This window comes from Anastrepha obliqua, chromosome 1 (genome assembly GCF_027943255.1).
Source record: "Anastrepha obliqua isolate idAnaObli1 chromosome 1, idAnaObli1_1.0, whole genome shotgun sequence".
Taxonomy (NCBI): Eukaryota; Metazoa; Arthropoda; class Insecta; order Diptera; family Tephritidae; genus Anastrepha; species Anastrepha obliqua.
Genome location: NC_072892.1, coordinates 35,544,331 through 35,554,284, shown reverse-complemented (window position 1 = coordinate 35,554,284; position 9,954 = coordinate 35,544,331).

The following is a 9,954-nucleotide window of genomic DNA, read 5'->3' as shown; positions in this document are numbered from 1 at the left end:
TCCTGTTGAAACCATATATCGTCCACATCCATATCTTCCAATTCGGGCCATAAAAAGTTCGTTATTATCTCACGATAGCGAACACTATTCACAGTAACTGCCTGACCGGCCTCATTTTGGAAAAAATACGGCCCAATGATGCCGCCGGCCCATAAACCGCACCAAACAGTCACTCTTTGTGGGTGCATTGGTTTTTCGGCAATCACTCTTGGATTATCATTCGCCCAAATGCGGCAATTCTGTTTATTGACGAGTCCACTGAGGTGAAAATGTGCCTCATCACTGAAGATGATTTTCTTCGAAAATTGATCATTCATTTTCATAATAAGCCTGAATAACTGTAACGCGTTGCTCGATTGCGTATCTTTCCATGGTTCAAATTGAGTTAGTCTGAAATTAAAAAATGTCAAATGAAATGCACAAAAAGCTTGACGTTTAGGTGTGGTTCACATTCAATATCGGCCCTTAAAATTTAACCAGCCTTTATTTAATATTTGTCCTCATTTTAAGATGCATCTACATTTGGAATAATGTTAGTCTGTAAGAATTTTATACTTCAAGGCTTGATATAGAAATAAGTAAATATATGTAGTTAATCTGTAAGGTTATTGTAATCATAGACCTAAAATATAAATTAAAAAAATAATAATAATAAATCTCACTATTGAACATAGACAATTATTTCTTTCAAACGACTACTACGGCGGGGCTTTGTCATAGTCCAGTTTCAGTATATTTCCGTGAGTTGCAGCACTGATCTCACCAATGGCGACTTCGATCTCAAAATTTCACTCTTGAGTATTCTCTGGATGTTTGGTGTAGGTTTTAGACGAAAAATAGTCTATTAGAGTTCAATCGTTTGTAGGCAGCTTATTAACACCACCGTTTCAGCTTATTATGTTGCAGCAAAGTTGCGACAATGAATTCTGGTAGAGGGTAAAAAATACGTGTGTCGACGATTTGAAAGGTTGTGTCTAAGTTTTATTTTAGGGATTTTCAAAGTTTTTGAAAAGTCCGTACTCAGTCAGAGAGAGTTTAACAAATCCAATTATGCGGAAGGGATGAACAAACTAGAACAACGTTGGATGAAATGTATAAGCCTTAAAGAAGACTATGTCGAAAAATTAAAAAAAAAAGGTTTACCCAAACAATTAAGTGGTTTTTATTTTCAAACAAAACAAAACGTTTTCGTAGCCTTTGGTACATTTTTATCGTAAATCGGCATAAGAAATAATATTATTCTTAAATTTTAGAGATATGATTTGTTTAGAAGTTCTATGCAAAAAATAAAGAGGATAATTTTTGTAGAACATTTTATTCCTCCAACTCCTCAATAGATGGGTATTTTTTACATCTTTTTTTAGTGAGTGGTCAACAAATACTCATAACAGAGGGGTGTAACGGGTTACTAATGTGTTACAAAAACATTTGCCATTAAATTCTACTATAAGTGCAGTAAAGCTCAAAATTCGACTTAAATGCTAGAAATAAATCAAAACGAAAAATTTGTTCAAGGGTTAATATCGTTAGTGTTTATTACAAAACTTGTTTTGGTAAAATTTCAATGTATACCATATATGTACATATAGTAGGTATATATATATGTTTACGTACATATTGAATTGTAGAAAGGCCAATCATGGGTTCCCTAGCAAAAAAAAGGCTCATTCACTCTTGATCGCTTGTAAGGATATATCTAACCAAGTAGAGCATTGCAGTGCTAGACCGTCCGCTGTATTTGCCAGAATGCCGAAACGCTGAGTCCCGTGCTACCAACTTCTGTTTCAAAAGGTAAAACCGGCAATAAAATGGACAAGATCTGAGTCTATCCTGAAACAGTTAACATTAAAAAAATTCCATTACTGGGCACACGAAATGTGGAGCATATGCTTGGGAAGGCACTGGAATATCGGTCAATCCATAAGTTCGTGCGTATTTTACTCATCATTTCACTTTTGTACGATTTTTGCATACAAAAAATTATTCGCGAAATATAACGGAACTATTTATATTTTCTTTGATATGTTGTGCATTCAACAAGTGATTTTAATCGCGGTTAGAAGGGCGTGTTGTTAAAAAATAAAATAGAATCTTCGAACGCGTAAAAGAGGCATACATATTTTGTACTTTTTTTTCTTATAAAATTGGTAAAAATGCAAAAACTGCCGCACAACTGCAGAAATAAACACTGTTCACGGAGATGATACCGGGAGTGTAAGGACTGCGCAAAAGTGGTTTTCAAAATTCCGAAGTGGTAACTGCGACGTGGAGGATCCCCGCGGGCTGGTCGTCCTGAAGTCTTTAACTTCGACGCCTTGCTCGAACTCGTGGAAGCTGAGCCAAATTTGACAGTCGATATGATAGCTCAGAGGTTAAATTCATCGCATGGAACAGTTCACAGGCACCTGGTCCAGTTGGGAAAGGTTTCAAAGCTGAGAAAATGGGTTCCGCATAGACTTTCCGTCGCCAACCTTCAGCAGAGAGTGAATGTGTGTTCTCAGCTGCTGCAACGGCTTAAAAATGAAAATTTTTTGAACCGTATCGTCACTGGTGATGAAAACTTGGTCCTCTCCAATAATCCTGTTCGCAAACGCCAATGGTTAGATAAAGATGAAACACCAGAACCGATTCCTAGAGATGACCTTCACCCCAAGAAGTTTCTCCTGTCTATTCGGTGGGATATGGCCGGTATTGTTTATTATGAACTTCTGGAACCAAATCAGACGTTAACTGCTGATTATTATTCCCATCAGCTATCAAACCTGAATGAGGCACTTAACAAAAATCGACCGAATAGACGCAAAGTTTTGTTTCACCACGACAACGCAAGACCTCATACCACAAGGCAAACATTAGCCAAGCTGAACGGGCTCGGATGGGAGCTAATGCCGCATCCACCACAATCTCCGGATATTGCACCTTGTGATTATCACCTTTTTCGTGGACTTTAATCCCATATGAGTAACAAGAACTACTCCTCAAAAGAAGCTATAAAAAGGGATATCGAAGCGTATTTTGGCTCCAAGGACAAACAATTTTTTGAGCATTTCTGTAAATAATGAAGGAAAATATATTATTGATTAATAAATACTTTAAACATCTTTTTTATTACTTTTAAAACCACCTTTAAAAAACGCACGAACTTATGGACTGACCTGATAAAAAAGGCTTTACATCGCCTTTGTGCGATGGAAATCTTTATTTTAACCTTTACGCGCTCCATTGCTTGTCTGTTTATATATTGCACTTGTCTAATTCACAAGTGTAAAATTTCCAAAAATTAGAAATCTTCCGTTACGTTCACAAATTTTGCGTCATCTTATATATTGATAAAGTGATAATAATTAAATAAATATGAAATCAGAATTAAATGTTTCCCAGTGTCAGTCGGTTTTTGTAACACCCACACCTCGTATATAGGCATTCGTGTACATATGTAAATATGATATGTAGGTACTTTGTAGTATTATTAAGTATTTACATTATATCGCATCGCACTTATACAAACACATATATGTACGTACATAAATAGGCACACATTTGAAAACGTATAATATACAATTATGTAAATATATTACCGCAAATTGCAAATATTTACTTTGTCAATAGCAGAATTACTTATACATATAAGCACACTTACGGAAATCCCAAAACACTAAATTACTAACTCGCGAAAGCTAATAAAATTTAAGAGCTTAATTAAAATTAACAAAATTTCGCGCAATAGACATTGCACACCCTTACTTTGTAGAGGTTCATTTAGAATTAATATTTACGCAGACCTTTTAGCTCCTTACTTTGTTAGTGCAGAAAAATATATTAGCTTAAGAGATATACTGAAATGACACATACGACTTGAGGGTAGGCGATTAACAAATTTATTTCTAAAAGTTTAAATTAAATAAATACCAATTAACTTCCTAATATTATTTACTAGAGATAAAAAGAACTGTCATTATTTGTGGAATATGATTTCAACGAAGTAACATCGAAGTAAGCCCTATCAATCGAATTTTGTAAAACTGTGTTGTGTGTTTTTTGGTCTCTCTCACGGCAAAACCTCCCCTTAGTAGGTATCGGTCAGTCCATAAGTTCGTGCGTTTTTTAAAGGTGGTTTTAAAAGTAATAAAAAAGTTGTTTAAAGTATTTATTAATCAAAAATATATTTTCCTTCATTATTTACAGAAATGCCCAAAAAATTGTTTGTCCCTGGAGCCAAAATACGCTTCGATATCCCTTTTGCCTCATTCAGGTTTGATAGCTGATGGGAATAATACTCAGCAGTTATCGAAAAGTCTATGCGGAACCCATTTTCCCAGCTTTGAAACCTTTCCAAACTGAACCAGGTGCCTGTGAACTGTTCCATGCGATGAGTTTAACCTTTAAGCTATCATATTGACTGTCAAATTTGGCTCAGCTTCCACGAGTTCGAGCAAGGCGTCGGAGTTGAAGACTTCAGGACGACCAGTGCGCGGGGTTAGCACTTCGCAGTTAGCACTTCGAAATTTTGAAAACCACTCTTGGGCAGTCCTTACACTCACGGTATCCTCTCCGTGAACAGTGTTTATTTCCGCAGCAGCAGATGTTGCATTTTTACTGTTTTTACAAAAAAATACAAAATATGCCTCTTTTACGCTTTCGAAGATTCCATTTTATTTTTTAACAACACGTGCCTCTATCGGAGATTAAAATCACTTTTTGAATGCACAATATACCAAATAAAATATAAATAGTTCCGTTATATTCCGCGAATAACTTTTTGTGTGCAAAAATCGTACAAAAGTGAAATGATGGGTAAAATGCGTACGAACTTATGGACTGACCTGATATTTCATTAGTATACAGTTACACCGAAGGGATGTGGCTGAACTCATGGTTCGAAATAAAATGCAGTTATTTAACTTTTTTCTACTTACAAATGTTCACTTACAATCATCATCACTGTTAGCTCAATAACCCGGTCCGAGTCTTGGCTTGCTGTAACACTTCGTCCACTTCGATTTATTTTCTGCTTGAGTTCTCCAACAAGGTATACCAAATAGCGGCGTCCCTATCTATACTATCCAACTATCGCAATTTCTTCTGCACGCACCCAGTAAGATTTTTTTCGATGGGCAAGCATCGCTTGTCCTCTATTGCCGTGACAATAACTACAATATGTGGTTATAAAGGGTGATTAAGTTTCAAGGGCCGATGTTGATTTTGAGTAAAATACAATTTTTTTTAGGAAATTATTTTCATTTCTCTTTATTATGATAATATTGGTATGACTCCGATGGTCCAAATTTTCGATGACGCTGAGACATAATTGAGGTTTCATGCCGTTAATGTGCCGAATTATCTCATCCTTTAGCTCTTGAATTGTTGCTGGCTTATCGACGTACACCTTTTCTTTCAAATAGCCCCAAAGAAAGAAGTCCAACGATGTCGTTGACGTTTAGGTGTGGTTCACATTCAACATCGGCCCTTGAAATTTAACCACCCTTTACAATCTTTGAAACTCGTGATTGAATCGCATTCTCAAAAGCCGTTTTCGCAAACAGCACCAAATATTTTTCGTAGGATTTTACGCTCAAAATCATTCAGTTTTTGATCTTCGGCCTTGTTTACTCGTAGTATCCAAGCTTCACTAACCAATATAAGCAATTGTTATTTTCGCTGATCTTCCAAGAATACGACGTTTTAGGTGCATTTGTAACGCAAAGTAGCATCGGTTCGCGGCAAGTATTCTTTAATCAATTTCAGTCGTTATGTTGTTTTTATTGTGGAGATATTGGAATTTTTTAACATTTCAGACATTAATAGACGTCGCAGCGAATTCGCAAGACTCGATCTTGTACTCTATCATTTTTGGAAATTTCACTTTATGATATGTACAAGAAACAATTATTTTGAGTGACTAAAATCTTTATTTTGACCTTTGCAGTCCCCACTTCTGGTATGTTTATATAATGCAGCTGCCTAGTTCACACTTTTTACCCCGGGCCTGGAGTTCTCAGAGGGGCTCGGACTCGAGAGTAATTCAAATTATGTGAATTAGACATAATTGGAAAGGGCCCGCATTTGCAATTTTCCCCCAGAGCCCGGATATGCTCTCTACGGCCCTGCTCCCAACTGCTCTGGCATCATTTCTTGCGTTTGACCATCATCTTCATCCAACAATGCTTGCAATTCGGCGTCCTCAAACTTTTTCGGTGGCCGGCCACGGTCCTCGTTCTCCACGCTAAAATCACCACTTCGGAATTTTTCAAAGCTTCTGTAAGCATTTGATGAGCTTGAGAAGCGTTTTTCTTCAATTGATAACAGAAAATCAACGATGTCCGCAAATCGTAGTTTGAAGGCACGAAATTCGACATTTTTAAAAGCGACAAAAATACATTGTTGTATAAAACGTAACAAACAATGAACTCAGTATTGTTACAAGAAGACAGACGAAAAAAAAAACATTTGGAAAAGTTTAAAAATACTCCTAGCGACATCTATGGACTAATAGCTGAAAGTCTCATTTTATAGGTATCTACCTGGTATGAGTAACAGTCCTTGCGCGGATATAAATCCGCAACGTAGAACCGGCTGTCGTTTAAATTTTCAAATTTGTTTTCTTTAAATTTAAGAGAGTCTTGATGGCCGCTTAACTAAACGAAAGGTTCTCATAAATTTGACTTCAAACCTATATCGAGGTTTATATTGGCGCCCGTCGAGAACGCCGTTGCATAACACCGTAAGCTAAAAAAATTATATTTCAACAACTTCAAACTTGCACTTTATTATACTAAAATTGAATTAACTATAGCGTTTTTCAGTAAGAGCGCTTCAACTTTTTTTTTGAATAAAACACAAACGGTTTGACTTTTTTAACTAATTTTGCTTTTATTATCGAGTTTGAACATATACATTTAAGTATGAAATTCGATTTCTTTTGCATGACCACCGCGTGCACGTTTTACGAAGTCCAATCGTTGAACCCAATTTTCAACCACTCTTTTGCATAAATCGGCCGAAATTCCAGCAATTTCGCGTTCAATATTGGCTCTGAGCTCACAAATCGTGGCCGGCTTGTTACTGTAGACCAATGACTTCACATAGCCCCAAATAAAATAGTCTAGAGGCGTCAAATCACACGAGCGCGGCGGCCATTCGACCGGTCCATTTCTGGAAATAATGCGCTCATCGAACTTACTCTTCAACAAATCAATTGTTGCGTGTGCTGTGTGGCTTTTGGCCCCGTCCTGTTGAAACCACATGTCGTCTAAGTCCATACCATTCAATTGCGGCCAAAAATAATCGTTTATCATGTCGCGTTATCGATTTCCATTCACAGTAACGTGGCGATCGTTCTCGTCAACGAAAAAATATGGGCCAACTACGCCGCCGGCATGTAAACCGCACCAAACAGTGATTTTTTCGGGATGCAACGGTGCCTCATGAATCACGTGTGGGTTGCTTTCTGCCCAGTAACGCATATTTTGCTTGTTGACAAAGCCATTGAGCCAAAAGTGAGCTTCATCACTGAAGATGATTTTTTGGAAAATTTCTAAATTTTCATAAAAAATTTGCACGATTATTTTCATAAAAAATTTGCACGATTTGCAATCGTTGCTCAAGTGTGTAGCGTTCCATGATGAAATGTATACTAATGAAGTCTACAAATGACAAGCGAAAAATAAAAAATATTGCGTCGTTCGCCCTCCCTATCGGAAAAAAGTTGAAGCGCACCTATTGAAAAACGCTTTATAAATCTGCATACAAGGCATTTTTCTAGATTCTTCTGACCAAAAACAGTAAGCTTGTTAAAAAAAATTTTCTATTTTTTGTATAAAGTTTTAAATTTGGATTTATATGTTGTTGCAAATATACTTTTATAAAAAATAATGAACATTCACAGAAAAATGAAAGAATAAACAAAACGTTGATGTGCTATAATTTGCCGCGGGCTGCTTATACCTGATCCCGTTCTCTTAGTTATCTTTGACCCGTCTGTGAAATATCTGTACACGATTGCAATCAAGAGGAGGGGACCCAAGTCCAGGTTCTCGATGGAAAATCATTAATTCAGTCGTTTTGTATGGCCTTCTGATGAATGATGAATTATTTTCATGTTTGATATCCGCATATCATGTCCATTGGAGCAACAGCCGCAAGCTTTCGTGATACTTAATACGAGTATTAGTTGGTGTTGCGCTAACGAACATTCTCCATATACATAAATATTTATGCTCTTATGCAGGTGTATATTTGTATATTTGTATATACTTATATATATTTAATTTTTAATGCTTTTAGCAAAAGCGAGAACAATAAAGTGTGAGTTGCAACCAAAAACAAAAACAAAAAAAAGCGAAGCAAAAAGTAAAAGCCAGTAAAAAATAAACTCAACTGCCTTTCATATTTTAATCCACTGATCAGCTGCGGTAAATTTCCAGTACAAATAGGCTCAACTCGAAAGGTTAAAAGGAGCATTAAATTCGTGTACGTACATAAATATATTATATAAGTACACATATGTACGTACATAAGTATATGTTTGTATGTCAGTTCAACATTCAGATAACTTTGGAAGGAAAAGAATGCAAACTGACCGCAGTTCTTTTGCATAGATTTCAAACTGGTTTTGCGTCATCATGACAGAACAGCGCATTTATTTGCAATCTCTTCTGCAGTAGCTTCATAGCTAATAGGCAATGAACGCAAGGAGTGGTGCAGTAGTGCCCAGCCACCTCTGCTGAGACTGCCCTCTCCTTGATGTCAACAACTTCGCCTATCGCACGGCTTTGATATTATTCCGCCGCAACCACTTGTTTGAGGCTGCGCTGTCAATTACTGGGTAGGTATTGGCCGTCTTCTTCAGCATGAATCATGAATTTTAAAATACTTATGAACTTTTTTCAAGGTCGTTCGAAAGCGACTTTGAAACAAGACGTATTTACATATACATGCACATATATATGTATATGTATAGATACGCTTTGCTTTAAAATGTGCAAATATATTGCATTCTCTTTTTTTGTTTTATGGACAAAAATCAAGCAAAGGACAGTTCTTAAAATGGACTGAAAACTAAATAAGGAATGTAAAGAGAAAACCGCTGGTGCGGTAAGTAAGTTGTTTTGAGGCATTGCGTGATATAGTAGGGCTACTGGATATGCGGCTGCAATTGAACTTGGGTACTCAGACTCTTGCTGACACCTACAAATGTATGTATGTATGTAAGTAGCACCTATCGCCTATATACGCGGAGAATTCTTAAATGCCACTTGCAATTTCAAAAGGAAAACGGTGATGGGTCGGCACGGAGTGAGCTAAGGGAAAAAGCGCGTCGACACAGCGTAGGCACTTGAACGTTTCCAGGATAGTACTTCAATGTTTTCTGCAGAAAAACTTCTTCTTCTTTTTAATTGGCGCGATAACCGCTTACGCGGTTTTGGCCGAGTTTAACAAAGCGCGCCAGTCGTTTCTATCTCGTGCTAACCGGCGACAGTTGGGCACACCAAGTGAGACCAAGTCCTTCTCCTCCTGATCTTTCCAACGCAGAGGAGGCCTTCCTCTTCCTGTGCTACCACCAACTGGTACCGCATCGAATGCTTTCCAAGCCGGAGCGTTTGTATCGATTTGGACGACATGACCCAGCCAACGTAACCGCTGGATCTTCATTCGCTGCGCTATGTCTTTGGCGTCGTAAGGCTCATACAGCTTCCATTGCCTGCGATATTTGCCGTCCCCAACGTGCAAAGGTCCAAAAATCATCCGCAGAATCTTTCTCTTAAATGCTCCAAGTCCACGCTTCTGTGCCATACGTTAGGACGGGCATGATGAGAGCCCTGTAGAGTGTTAGTTTTGCTCGTCGAGAAAGGACTTTACTTCTCAATTGCCTACTTAGTCCAAAGTAGCACTTGTTGGCAAGAGAAATTCTTCTTTGGGTTTCAAGGCTGACAATATTAATGCTGGTTCCTAAAT